This window comes from Chlamydotis macqueenii, chromosome 2 (genome assembly GCF_036417535.1).
Source record: "Chlamydotis macqueenii isolate bChlMac1 chromosome 2, bChlMac1.mat, whole genome shotgun sequence".
NCBI classification, from domain to species: Eukaryota; Metazoa; Chordata; class Aves; order Otidiformes; family Otididae; genus Chlamydotis; species Chlamydotis macqueenii.
The window spans coordinates 132,675,994-132,688,959 of record NC_141557.1 but is presented as its reverse complement, the minus strand read 5'-3'; positions in this window follow the sequence as shown (position 1 = coordinate 132,688,959).

Sequence of the window (12,966 nt, the reverse complement as noted above, 5' to 3'; positions counted from 1 at the left end):
ACGGAGAGCACACATACTTTAATGTAGCCAACTAGAAATGAGAAAACTGCTAAAATGCAAGAAATGCCATGGTACGGCACCTGTACAAAGACAATTAGGGAAAAATCAAGATTAGGCAGTCACATTTCTATTTCCCCAAGAAATTTTTAAATTGAGAGATGGTATAAAATGGAGAAAACTAACCTTTCACTCTGCTTTCATTCAGAGGTTTGATTTTTATTTGATTTTCCCTTCTAATACGGCAAAGATTTTCCTTTGATCATGGGATGTTTCCATCTCTGAAGGTAGAGGAAAGGGTTAAGGCTCTACCAATATGTTACCAATTTCCCCTCTCAAAGTCTGGGGTAATACATGGGAAGGTCTATAAGCATGGAATTTTTGTATTTTAATACTGTTCCATTAAATTCTAATGACCGGTTGCTAAACGATGTCATGCATTTCCTGCTTCTTTTATGGGGAGCTGTTTTATCAAGCAGCAGCTTGGAAGCGTGCAGGAAGCAGTCATCTCTGGAATTGATTGCATTTCTGATAGAGCACTTTTGTACTGTATCCCTGGAGAAATGCTGCAGGTCATAATGGCTTATGTTATCCTTGTAGATGCAGCATAATAATTTGCAGAAGTAGAATAAAGATGGAAACAAGATCTACCATCTTTAAACCTCTTACCAGACTCAGTTCACTCAGTATCTTTTTTTTTTTTTTTTCAAGAAAGCAGATCATTATTATTACTGAAGGAGAGTGAAGGCCTATGTATAATACAATGAAAACCTCTGCCTCTGAAACAGCTGATGTTTATAAATTGGTTGGGAGTATGATCCGCAAGAAACATGTCCAATTTGATCAAGTGATGTGGAAAGGGCAATTGAACAAAAGCGATATTTGCATATATTGGGATGGCAGTAATGATCATGTCCCTTCTGCCTGTCACATGGATTCATTAGAAACGGGTGTCAGCCATTAAGCTTTGATTTTCGGCACAGATAAGTAATGAACAAGCAAATACGGGAAACAAAAGGCTGGCCACACTGCAGAGCAGTGAGATGATCTGATTATGCTGAGAGACTGGCTGCCACTTTCTAGATTGGCTGTTCAATACAAGAAGATGCTTTCCTTTTTTTCTCTTTTCATAACTCTGGAAAATTGCTTTCCTTGGTTTCTGACAGAAATCAACAAGACAGCCTACTGAGTGAATTCTTCCTGATGTGCCAGATTTAGTGAGTGCCCAGGTGTATAGAAAGCATGTAGTAAAAAGCTTTTGCGGCTTATAAAACACATGGCATTTGCTGTGGTTTCTCTTTTCCCATTTGTAAATGTGTTGGTCCTGAAGAATATATAAAAATAGACATGTTTTTTTACTCTTTCTTTCTGCAGATGCCTGGAATTTTAGCATGGGACTAAAGGCCTGTGCCACATGGTAATTGGCAAAGGACATCAATTGCTCTGTTAGTATCAGGCTGTCACGAGCAATATTTTATGAATGGATTGGTGTTAGCCTGAGCAGATTTCCCCTGACACACTTACATAGTAGCTCAGGCCAGTTTTTCATCAATACTCTGGTAATTTGGATGTTCACTGAACCACCTTGGCACCAAAATTGCAGGTAGATCAAGAAGATGTACCGCTGTGACAAGGGAGGGGCAAGGATACTTAAAATATATATTAAAAGTACCTCTGGCTCCCAATATAAGTTTAGGAAAGTCACTTACCTTCTCATTATTTCAACTTGCACATTTATGATATGGTGATAATACAATGTCATTGAGTGCAATGGAGTTTAACAAACAAATATTTGCAAGGCATTTGGAGGGTTCACATAAAATTTTTTTTCAGTAACAATACCTGAGAAGACTGCAAAGTCTTGCTGGTGAAGTCCGTAGTGGTCACCCTGAGATGAGACTACTCCTGAGAAGTCTGACGGAGAAAGCAGTGGAGAAGTGGACCTCAGACTATGAAAGGTGAAACAATGTGGAGGCAACACCCTCAGTGACAGAGTTGAGGCCTTTTTCTCTTTCCCTTTTTCGTGCTGAGTAACACCATTGTGAGTAAATCCACTGATTTCAAAGCTTCTCATGTAGAAGAATCTAGCCTGCTTTTTTTTTTTTTTCCTGGAACTGGCAAAAAAAAAGAGCATATAATAGGGATGGCAGAAAAGAAGGTGCAGTATATGACTAATGAAAACTCGATATAGTTTATGAGATTTTCACTAATGATGTCACTAGCTCCTAATGATGTACGATCATGTTTAAATTAAGGAGAAAAATTAAAAAACAGAATACAGCTGTCTTAGGATGTGATTCCTCATTTGTTATGTCTACTCTCCCAAGCCCTAGATTTGTGCAGGAGTGGAAAAGGTGCAAAGTGAACAAGCAGAAAAGCACTTGAGATTCTTAGTTTTTACCTTTTTAACAAGATGATTTCAAAATTCACATACATGATTTATATTGTGGTGTTCTGTCAGATGTTTTACTTCTTGCAGTGGACACTGGGCTAAGAAAATGAGGGCCTGAGGAAAGCTAAGCTTGAAATTCCTGCCAGAGTTGAATTGTAAGGACTTTGTTTTACTTTTTTTTTTTCTGGTGCTCTTTTTTGATTGGTCTTGGGCATGTTGAATTTGATAGCTTATTCTTTAGAGTCAGCTAATCAAATGATAGTCCAGGGGTAAGTGGCAACACCAGGACAAAGTAGGGAAACAGTGGGAAGAAGAAACCTCAGAAGCATGGCTGAACGTCAATTCTGAAAGCACAGTGCTAACTGTGCAAGGAGTATGAGTGATAATGAGAGATTAGTAACATCCATTCTTTATCTCTGCCTTTTCTCTATACTGAAAAAAATAAAGTATTTTAGAATCATAGAATCATTGAATGGTTTGTGTTGGACGGGACCTTTAAAGGTCATCTAGTCCAACCTCCCTGCAGTGAGCAGTGACATCTCCAACCATATCAGGTCGCTCAGAGCCCCGTCCAACCTGGCCTTGAATGTTTCCAGGGGTGGGGCATCCACCACCTCTCCGGGCAACCCGTTCCAGTGTTCCACCACTCTTATTGTAAAAAAATTTATTGGAGAACTTGTTATAGTTTGTCTGTTAATGTTTCTATTTGAGAAAGAAACTATATCGGAAAACGCTGTATTCATGCATCATTAATTTTGGTCGTAAGACAGTCTGAAATTCTGGTTGCAAAACAATCAGAAAAGGACTACCTAATCTTTACTTTTGAACTTGCTTTTTACTCACTGAAATTTTTTTAATATGGTGAACACATTGTCCTGGAGAAACATAGCCTGATTTTGGTACTCTTCCTTCTTTGGTCTTTGGGCTACTAGGAAATAAAATTTTATGATGTTCCCTTACATTGAATGAAGCTGGGCTCTCTTTCTGTGCAAGGGAGGAAAGAGGAGTTGTCACTATTAATATATCTGTTTTCCAGGGGTCAATTAGCTGGGTCTTTTATCATCTTTATAGCAGCAAAATGACAACGTGATGATTGTGAGGACTCTGGAATAGGGTAATAAGACTTTTCTAATGTGGAAACCAAAGAAAAGTGTGGTCTATAGAACCAGGCTTCTGCCCACGGCAGTCAGAGAGGTGACTATCTTTCCTAGGATCTTTCCTTTCCTTCTCCCTTCTGGGGAGAAGATCCATGCATGGGGGAAGGATTTTATCTCTAAGTTGCTGAGAGGTGTTAAAACAGAACAGCTGAGTTAGGATTAGACTGATTAATGCTCCTTTTTTTCCCAGAAGGTCTCGTCTTTAGTGCAATGACAATTATTTGCTTATCTTGCACCTGTCAGTAGCAGACCCCTCCAAGAAATAGCCTAGATGTGAGTTCCAGCAGAAGGAAGAATCCAGGAGTCTTAATGCAATCCTTTTGGCAATTTTTACAATCTAATTCTGCCCACCATTGCTGTAAAAAACTGAGAGTACATTTCCAATTCTTCTCAAGCTACTATCTGTTTCTGAAGATGTATTTTATGTTAACACTTAGTATTTACAATGAGGTCTTTCTCTGTGCAAAAATACTATAATTTTTTTTCATTGTTTTTGTCTATCCGGGGTCCATTTTTACCCTTGAGATCTCATGGTCAGTTTGTTTTGCTAGATTAAAGAATGGTCTGTCACGAGAAATATCTTCTCATATGAATATTTGTAGACCACAGGCATGTTGCCTTGTCTTATGAATAAACTAAAGAGGACCAGCGTTTGAACTCTTTCAGGATAAGGCATGTTTTCAACAGATGTTTGCCAGTACAACTTACTACTGGTATATTACTGTATTGCACTTAAGTGCTAAACCTCAAAGACCTATTTCTATACAATCATTTCTGCCTACTCTCCTAGTTAAAACAGGATGCAGATATGGCTGGTCTAACTGATTATGTACAAGGACTCTGAGATCCTCCTTATTGTCATTGTCATGAATCCTTTAGGTAAGGTTCATAAATGTGTGACCCTCCATCTGGCCATATTGAAATCTGATGTTAGTAGATATTTTGTTGTCTTCATTTTCTAAAAGATAAAATCTAATGGCTTCTCTCGCTCTGTGAGTATGACTATGGCAAGTAGGTCATGCAAGAAATCTCTCTTTCGAACATATTCTGATTTGGGTTATTTCATTCTATCCACCAAAATTCCACCTGCAATTTTAGGTCTCCTACCCAACCATCTAAGACTGTGGCAGAGTCATGCTCCTGTATTCTGCTCCAGCTCTGCACCATGCTGGTAGTAGAGTTTCTTATATATCTTCTTCACTTGTCCAAATCTGCTGTCACCTATGCCCTGTTATTAAAATCCACTGGAAGAGGAATAGACTAGAAATTAACCTATTTCCTGGAAGGGGAAAAAGGTTGTACATTATTGCACTACTCCTGCTGCAACCTTTTTTTTTTTGCGCAGTTGCCCATTTCCCCTTCCCAGTCAGCATTTCTTTTCCCAGTCAGCATATGTCTCTGCCTCAGCAGCATCAACAAATCAAAGGCTGTAGCTGTACAGCTTAACATAACTCCGAATTCTCTGGACATTTCTGCAATTAAATCTTCAAGAGTAATTTCTGTTAAAATATGTGTTCTAAAACACATTATTTTTTTAACATACGCCTGATTCTCTTAGTTTACTGTGAATTTTGGATGTATTTTCCTATTCTAAATAATGTATCCATTAAGCTGTATGTTTAACATTGCTCAGTTTCCTGTCAGTATATATCCTGCAGTAATCTTCAGCAATAGAACAGTAAAAGGCTGTGTTTATCATTTGGTGTTCATTTATTATTAATCTAGGATTTGACAGACTCCAAGAGTCTATTGTTTTTTATTGTGGCACATTAGTGAGCTAGAGGAACTACTAGATTGTTTTGGGGGTTTGATGGAAATAGTCATATGCGTTTTTCTAGAGTACCATTGTTTTTCTAAATACACTATTTGCTAAAGGAGACCATTGCTGTGATCTTTTCTGCTACTTTTTATTTTAAAATATATCATTGTAAGATCAATTAAAATTCTGTTCCAAGTTTAAAAAGGAGAGGGAAGCACAATAAAAAGTGTACAATAAAAACATCTGTGTTATACTTGCATAAACTCATTTAAAAAAAGTCCTGCAATATACAAAAGAACAGTCAATGTATTTGTCATGCTCTCTAACTCTGAGGGCAGTAAATCACATAAAAGTGTGGCAGTTTTGGTACATTTATAAATTCCCATATTTTCCTTGCATCAGAATTCTTATTAAGAGGGTTATAGTTCTAATTATTATCCCCAATGTTGTTTACAAAATTAAGCTGAGCTCCCAAATTTGAGTCCAGTTACCATTGCTACTCTCAGGGAAATTAAAATGAATGAGAATACATAACAAAGGAGAACATTTAGCTGCTATTGGGAGCAGGCACTCCAGATCTTGAGTGCTACCAGATATAACTCCTTTACTTACACCGTAGCCTCCCTCACTATATTGCCTCTGGTGTAAGACCTTCTGTTATTTCAGGCTGCTGTTGTCCTTCTTCTGTTTCATTCTGAATGTGTCTTAGTAAGATGTGTTTTATCGCTGAATATGCTTGGAATCTTTCAGTCCTTAATCAAAACTGTAAACTGCTCAGATTCTCTTATTCAGACTTACCTTTCTTTAGGTTTATTTGACCTTTTGAGATTTGTCAGGTCTGAAAAGCGTTTCATCTATTTAGTGACTAATATCTAGCAATATACATAGAAAGAAAATCTATAATTTGACAAGTGAGAAGGAAAGTCAGAGTAGTAAATTTAGACCAATTCATGGTTTACATTCTTGGAAATGGTTTTAGCCCTTAGTGGGCTTTAAATTGATGCAAAGCAGTTACCAAAACAAAGGTAAAGATTTATCAAACATCTGTTCATAGTTAAGTTTAGTAGCAGTATTCAGGAAGGTATGTACCCACATGACATTTTACTAATCAGTTTTACTTTGAAACAGTTGTGGAATTGCTAGTTGAGGTTATGTAGATTTTTAATATTACAAAAATAAGGAGATACTTGAGAAATTGAGTAGACAGATAATAAAAGTAAAATTCTGAGGCTTTTTGAATCCACAGAAGTCTGACAATAATTCCTATGCCAATAGGAATCCAATAATTCAGATTTCTTTCCTGCGTATACCAGCAAAACTAAAACCTGACAAACAGAAATGTACTCTTCGCATGATCGGACAAGTAAGTTCTGTAGGTGCAAAATACACATAGTTTGTGTCCATCCCTCTGTCAGCGAGGCAGTAAGATTTCCCTCTTCATTCTCTGTGTACCCTCACCAGAGGAAATCTGCAAAAACACAAGTTCTTGTTCTTCCCTAAGGACCAGCATGCTGTGAAAGTTATATTGCTCTAATGATAAGGTATACTCCAATGGAAGTACGTGGATCAGAATCATAATTGAAATATTCTTGCAGCAATCAATCAGTAGAAAAGACCCAAGAAAGCAGAAGGGAAAACAGTTCTTTAAACCTTTCTTAGGCTTTCTAATAGAGTCACAGGCAGGTGGGCAGGCAGGCATGATCATATAGGTACATGCCCCCCACAGCCCCACTCAGAGCTGTGTGGTTATGTGCATGCCCACACACTTTTCCTCCCAGTCTAAGTTCAAATTGGAATTTGAAATGAGGTGACTATCTTGCACTGTATGTGATTGCTGCCAGCAGTGGCAGAAGACAGGAGGAAAATGACACCGGAATTTGAAACACAGAGCAGCACATCCTACTGGTCTTGTAATCCTAACAATGTTAGTCTGTCTCCATAAAAGAATTTGATTGTGGGGGAGCCCAAGATCATCCCGTGCATGTCATCAGGGTGACAGCATTGGTGGACAAGGGACGAGCAATGGATATCATCTACCTGGACTTGTGCAAAGCTTTTGACACTGTCCCGCACGACATCCTTCTCTCTAAACTAGAGAGACATGGGTTTGATGGACGGACCACTCGGTGGATAAGGAGTTGGCTGGATGGCCGAACTCAGAGAGTGGTGTTTAACGGCTCGATGTCCAAGTGGAGACCGGTCATGAGTGGCGTCCCTCAGGGGTCTGTGTTGGGTCCCGCCCTGTTTAACATCTTTGTTGGTGACAGGGACAGTGGGATAGAGTGCACCCTCAGCAAGTTCACCGATGACACCAAGCTATGTGGTGCCGTCGACACGCTGGAAGGGAGGGATGCCATCCAGAGGGATCTTGACAGGCTGGAGAGGTGGGCCTGTGCCAACCTCATGATGTTCAGCCAGGCCAAGTGCAAGGTCCCGCACCTCAGTCGTGGCAATCCCAGGCACAAATATAGGCTGGGCGGAGAATGGATGGAGAGCAGCCTTGAGGAGAAGGACTTGGGAGTGCTGGTGAACGAGAAGCTCAACATGAGCCGGCAATATACCCTTGCGGCCCAGAAGGCCAACCACATCCTGGGCTGCATCAAGGGGAACGTGGCCAGCAGGTCGAGGGAGGTGATTCTCCCCCTCTACTCTGCCCCGGTGAGACCCCACCTGGAGTACTGTGTCCAGTTCTGGAGCCCCCAACACAAGAAGGACATGGACCAGTTGGAGAAGGTTCAGAGGAGGGCCACGAAGATGATAAGATGGCTGGAACACCTTTCCTATGAGAAGTGGCTGAGAGAGTTGGGGCTGTTCAGCCTGGAGAAGAGGAGGCTCCAGGGAGACCTGATAGTGGTCTTCCAGTACCTCAAGGGGGCCTACAAGAAAGATGGGGTGACACTGTTCAGTAGGGCCTATTGTGATAGGGTAAGGGGTAATGGTTTTAAAATAGAGGGAAGTAGATTCAGATTGGACATGAGGAAAAAATTTTTTACACTGAGGGTGGTAGAATACTGGCACAGGTTGCCCAGAGAGGTGGTGGAAGCCCCATCCCTGGAAACATTCAAGGCCAGGCTGGATGAGGCTCTGAGCAACCTGATCTAGTTGGGGATGTCCCTGCTCCTTGCAGGGGGGTTGGACTAGATGGCCTTTGAAGGTCCCTTCCAACTCTAACCATTCTATGATTCTATGATCACAGTTGTCTTAGCCTGCAAATACAGAAAACAGAACATTAAAGGCCTAACTCTTTTCCTAGATCAGTTTTAAGCAGTGAACATCTATCAAGAGCATATAACTCTGCAGTGATGAGGAATTGCCTTTCACATTCATTGTTATAATTTTTAAGGTTAAATTTGGTCTGTGGGTTAGAAGCACTTAAGCAAGTGTTGTGTCTGGAGCAGGATGCTTTGGTACTCTTTTAGATTCCTCAGGGTATTTCATCTGAGCCCCAGCCACCAACTGAGAAGGCAGTGGGTCTACTGCAGGACTGACCATGTCTTCCATCTTCTTTTGGTTGTCCTGGATACTGAATTTCACCCTGAGAGTGAAGTCACCCTATATTTACTGCCACCGTGTGACACTGTTTTATGGACATCAGTAGACAAATTGTGATGTGAGGTTTGATAACTTTCCTGCCTTTGTAGTCATGGTTGTCAGGAGAAATCCATGACCACTGTGAAGGTACATTTAATGGGATCTGCATGAGAACCCTGGTAGGCGGGTAAATGCCAATTGTAGATGGTAAATTATGAATAATTTATCTAAACTATATATGCTATAACACTATTAGCTGGTATCATTCTGACAGACTCACATCATGACTGATAAGGGGTTAGTCACTTTATCCTTTGGAAATCACAGTGTTAGCAGTAAACAGCTAAAGAGTTACTGAGTCTTCTGTGTGATTGTCCACCCCCGACGTGTTAGCATCTTCATTAACTTCTACTGTAGAAAGCGATGATTCAGCAGCCTGTAGAACATAACTCTTTTTTTTTCTTTTTTCTTTTTCTCCCGAAACAGCAAGAATGCAGTTTGATGTGTGCTTTTCCATGTACTGGGTTACATCTGTGATGTGAATCGGTTTTGCCAGACTTGACCACAAGCTAGCTGACTTACTATTGCATGTCTAGATTCAGACTTCAAAATAATTAAATCACCAAACTTATAAAGCATAGGTTGCTTATTTCAAATCAAACATAACATCAGACTGCATGGCATCTGTAATACTGAAACGATTCACTAGAGCACATCCATGCTTCTAATGTTTAGAGAGTTTATAAATTCACCATCTGATACTTCAAGGAAGTGCTTGTATATGCAATGTGGAGGAGATCAATATCTTGTTGGTAGGAGATTGCCTTTCTGTTAGTCTGGGAGATTGCTGTATTCAAATTACAGGGGGCAGGGCTCACTGCTGATGTTTTATGTCGCAGTTGCCTCATTTATTCTTTGCTGTTTTACGCTTTGTTTGGTATGCACCCTAAGCAGAACATCCTAAACTAAAAGTAATAGTGGTCTGGTTTCTTGCCTGCAGAGATTTCCTATCTGTCTTTTAAGAAACCAAAGCAGAAAATCTCATTTTAGTAGATTTCCACTGTATCTGCCAGTGCCTTATAGGGAACCAAATAGAAGTTTCCTGAAAAAAAATGGCAATACTAGACATCTTAGACATTTTAACATATGAAATTATATAATTTGGCAGTCTGTGCGTGTAGTGAAGGCAATCAGCAGTAAAGGTAAGAGACAGCAGAACTAGCGTTACTGGATTGCTAGGCTAATGCATTGCTGGATTTAGCCAGGAGATGCACATTACAGGGGTCTGCGCTTGTCTGATACATGATACAGAATAAGGCGTTACGCTCTCTGTGCTTCTGTTTGCCAGTCTTTAAAGTGAGCATAAAGCTGCTGACTTCCTTGGTGGAGAGACAGTGAGAAAGAGGGAGAGAGAGAGGGAGGGCTTTTTACTCCTCAGGGTAGTAAAAAGCACTCTGGTGCATATAAAGGTAGTGTAGACCTGCAAAAGGAAAGCAGAAAGCAGCTTTGTCAGAAGTTATGATGTTATTTATGTAAGATGAGAGCCAACTTATAAGCCAAAAATTGTAAAGTAGGGATGCAAGCTGGCATGCTCTGAAAAGGCGATGCTGCGGAACTAGGTTGACCAGAATCAGTTTTCCTCTTCAAAGGCTACTTCTTTTCTTGATGAGTGTCCGCAGCAGACAGTTTATCAAAAGGAAAATCAAGAAGGGACATAATTAGAATGTCTAAATGTTCTCCTGGGTCAAAAATATCCAAGAAGAAGAAGAAGAAGAACCAGTGGCTGGAAGTCAAAACCTCAGAAACTGAAATGAAAAATAGCATGCACATTCAAATTGAACATGGATGGCTTTTGGGAAGATAGGCTTTTTCTAAACTCAAATTATTGCACTCAGAATGGATGTACTTGAAATAAAATCTTTGGCCTCTGGTAGAAAGATGCTCTAATGGTTTCTTTAACTTCAACATGGCAAGCTATGGCAAGAAATGATGGCAGTAATAAGACTCTTGCCCTTCGTTACACGTAGTAGCTACTCTTGAAGCATCTGCCACTGTTGTCTTCCCCTAAAAGTCTGCAACACAGAAATTTAGCTCCAGAAGCAAAGCAGGTTGCCAGGTGTTGAGCTGAATGAATGGCCTCTTACTTGCTACAAGTGAAGGTGGCTGTAATTAGCCGACAGAAAAAAAAGATATTCAGTATGGCAGAGTTGAGGTTATTTGTGCACCTTACTTTTAAAAATGTCATACTTTTCAATGTTTTCAAATAATATTAATATGGACAGATTCCACAACATTTTAAAGTAAAACAAAAATGAGAGTCTGCTTTCTCTTCTGGGTATGTTTTTTTTTGTGTGTGTGTTTTGTTTTTTTTTCCTAAATTCATTATAATTATGATTTTTTAGTTTCAGGTTTATAGTTAGTGTGTACATAGCACAAAATATAGACAATACGCAGTGGATAAAATCACTCTCTGAAAGTCTTTCAGTGTAATAAAATACATATATATCAGTCATTTTATATTTTCTGAGTTCTGGTTAGTGAGATGCCTTGAACTAGCTATTATAACATTTCCTGCAAACATGTACTAAAAAACCATGCATTTAGATTTGTGCATGCATAGTTGTGTGAGTTTGTAGGTGAAAGGCATCCTACTACAAAGCCAAATACATCAAAAATTTCCACCAAGATCCCTAAATTCTGTGTCACTGCTGGGAATTCGGGCATTTTTGCAGGAGCTTCAGATAAGTTTAAATGAAGGTTCAGATTTTAATCTGGACACATAATCTTCTGTTACTACTGCTGTATTATTTTGTGGTGTTCCCACACTTTCTGATGATCATTTCCTAGGTTCAGAGTCAGCAGCCCCTGAAGATAAACCATGTTGCTGAGCTCTGTGTCCTGTTGTTTTAGTCTGCTTGGTAGTGCAGGAAGACGTGACTGCTGCGGTTGATATTCAGCTCACATTCTCAGGCTTTTCCTTGCACCACAAAGGCTTCGCCAGAGCTGCTTTTGTGCATGATGAAAGCTGAGTACCTGGATATTTTGCAGCAAGGGATAAACTGCAGAGTCACCAAATAGTGTATTGTACAGGATCCCGCCTGTAGCAACACATCTGTCTCTGTGAGTTCACATGGATACTTAAGTATCCACATGGAGGTAATGAATGCAAATAAATTAAATGGGCATAATTATACGCTTACTAACACAGAGGGAAGCAAGTTAAAATTTCATTTGTCATGCTGAACCATATATATTTGCAATCTGAAAGAGCAAGGCTGGGTTTTTTTTTGGTTTTCCTAGCAAGTAGCAAGTGGGTAATTTTTTTTTTTTTTTTTTTTTGTAAATCATATTGTCATTCACCCTGCAATGAATCAGGCAGATCTTTGTACATGGACAGGTATATTTTCAGAATATTTTTACTCATCGACAATTTACATCATGAATAATGGATGCCAAATAAACTTGATATCACCAATTACAGGGTCATCTGTGGCTGGCTATGCTTTTTTTTTTTTTTTTTCATTTATATACTGCCATTGCAGAAACACAGATAACAAAAGGTACAGGAAAATGATGATTCAGTATTCTGTTAAAACCAGTACTTTCCCTCAGTTAAATGCAAAGGCTGTGAATCCCTGTGCCTGGGAGCGCAATTGGAAGCATTAATTATGAGCACAGGGCAGAAGGTTTCATCTTCATTTGCAATTTGCTTCAGGGTAACAGAGTGGTATCAAATCCTTGTCCCTGGCTTCTGGGGATCTTTAATTACCTGCCTCCAAGTTTCCAACGACTGGGGCTCCCTCTCTGTTACCATGACAACGTCCCTGCTGTCAGCATCCTGTACCATTCTGTCTACGCTCCGGTCACTTGGAAATCCATCCAAGTAGTTTAAACAGTATGGAAATCATACAGACATACAGAAAGGTGAACACAGAAAGGACATTCATTTTCTCCCTTGTTCCCATGGCTCCTGGGAGGTGGGTGGGTGTGGGGAAGCCTTTAGCCTGCTTGGGTATGGAAACCTGAATGGTTGTCTTGGTTGTCTTCCTGGATGATAAAACCTTCTCTCCATGACTTGTTAATTCCATCAGGTTTCTAGTGAAGTGTCACATGAGGAGGAAGAGAAGAAA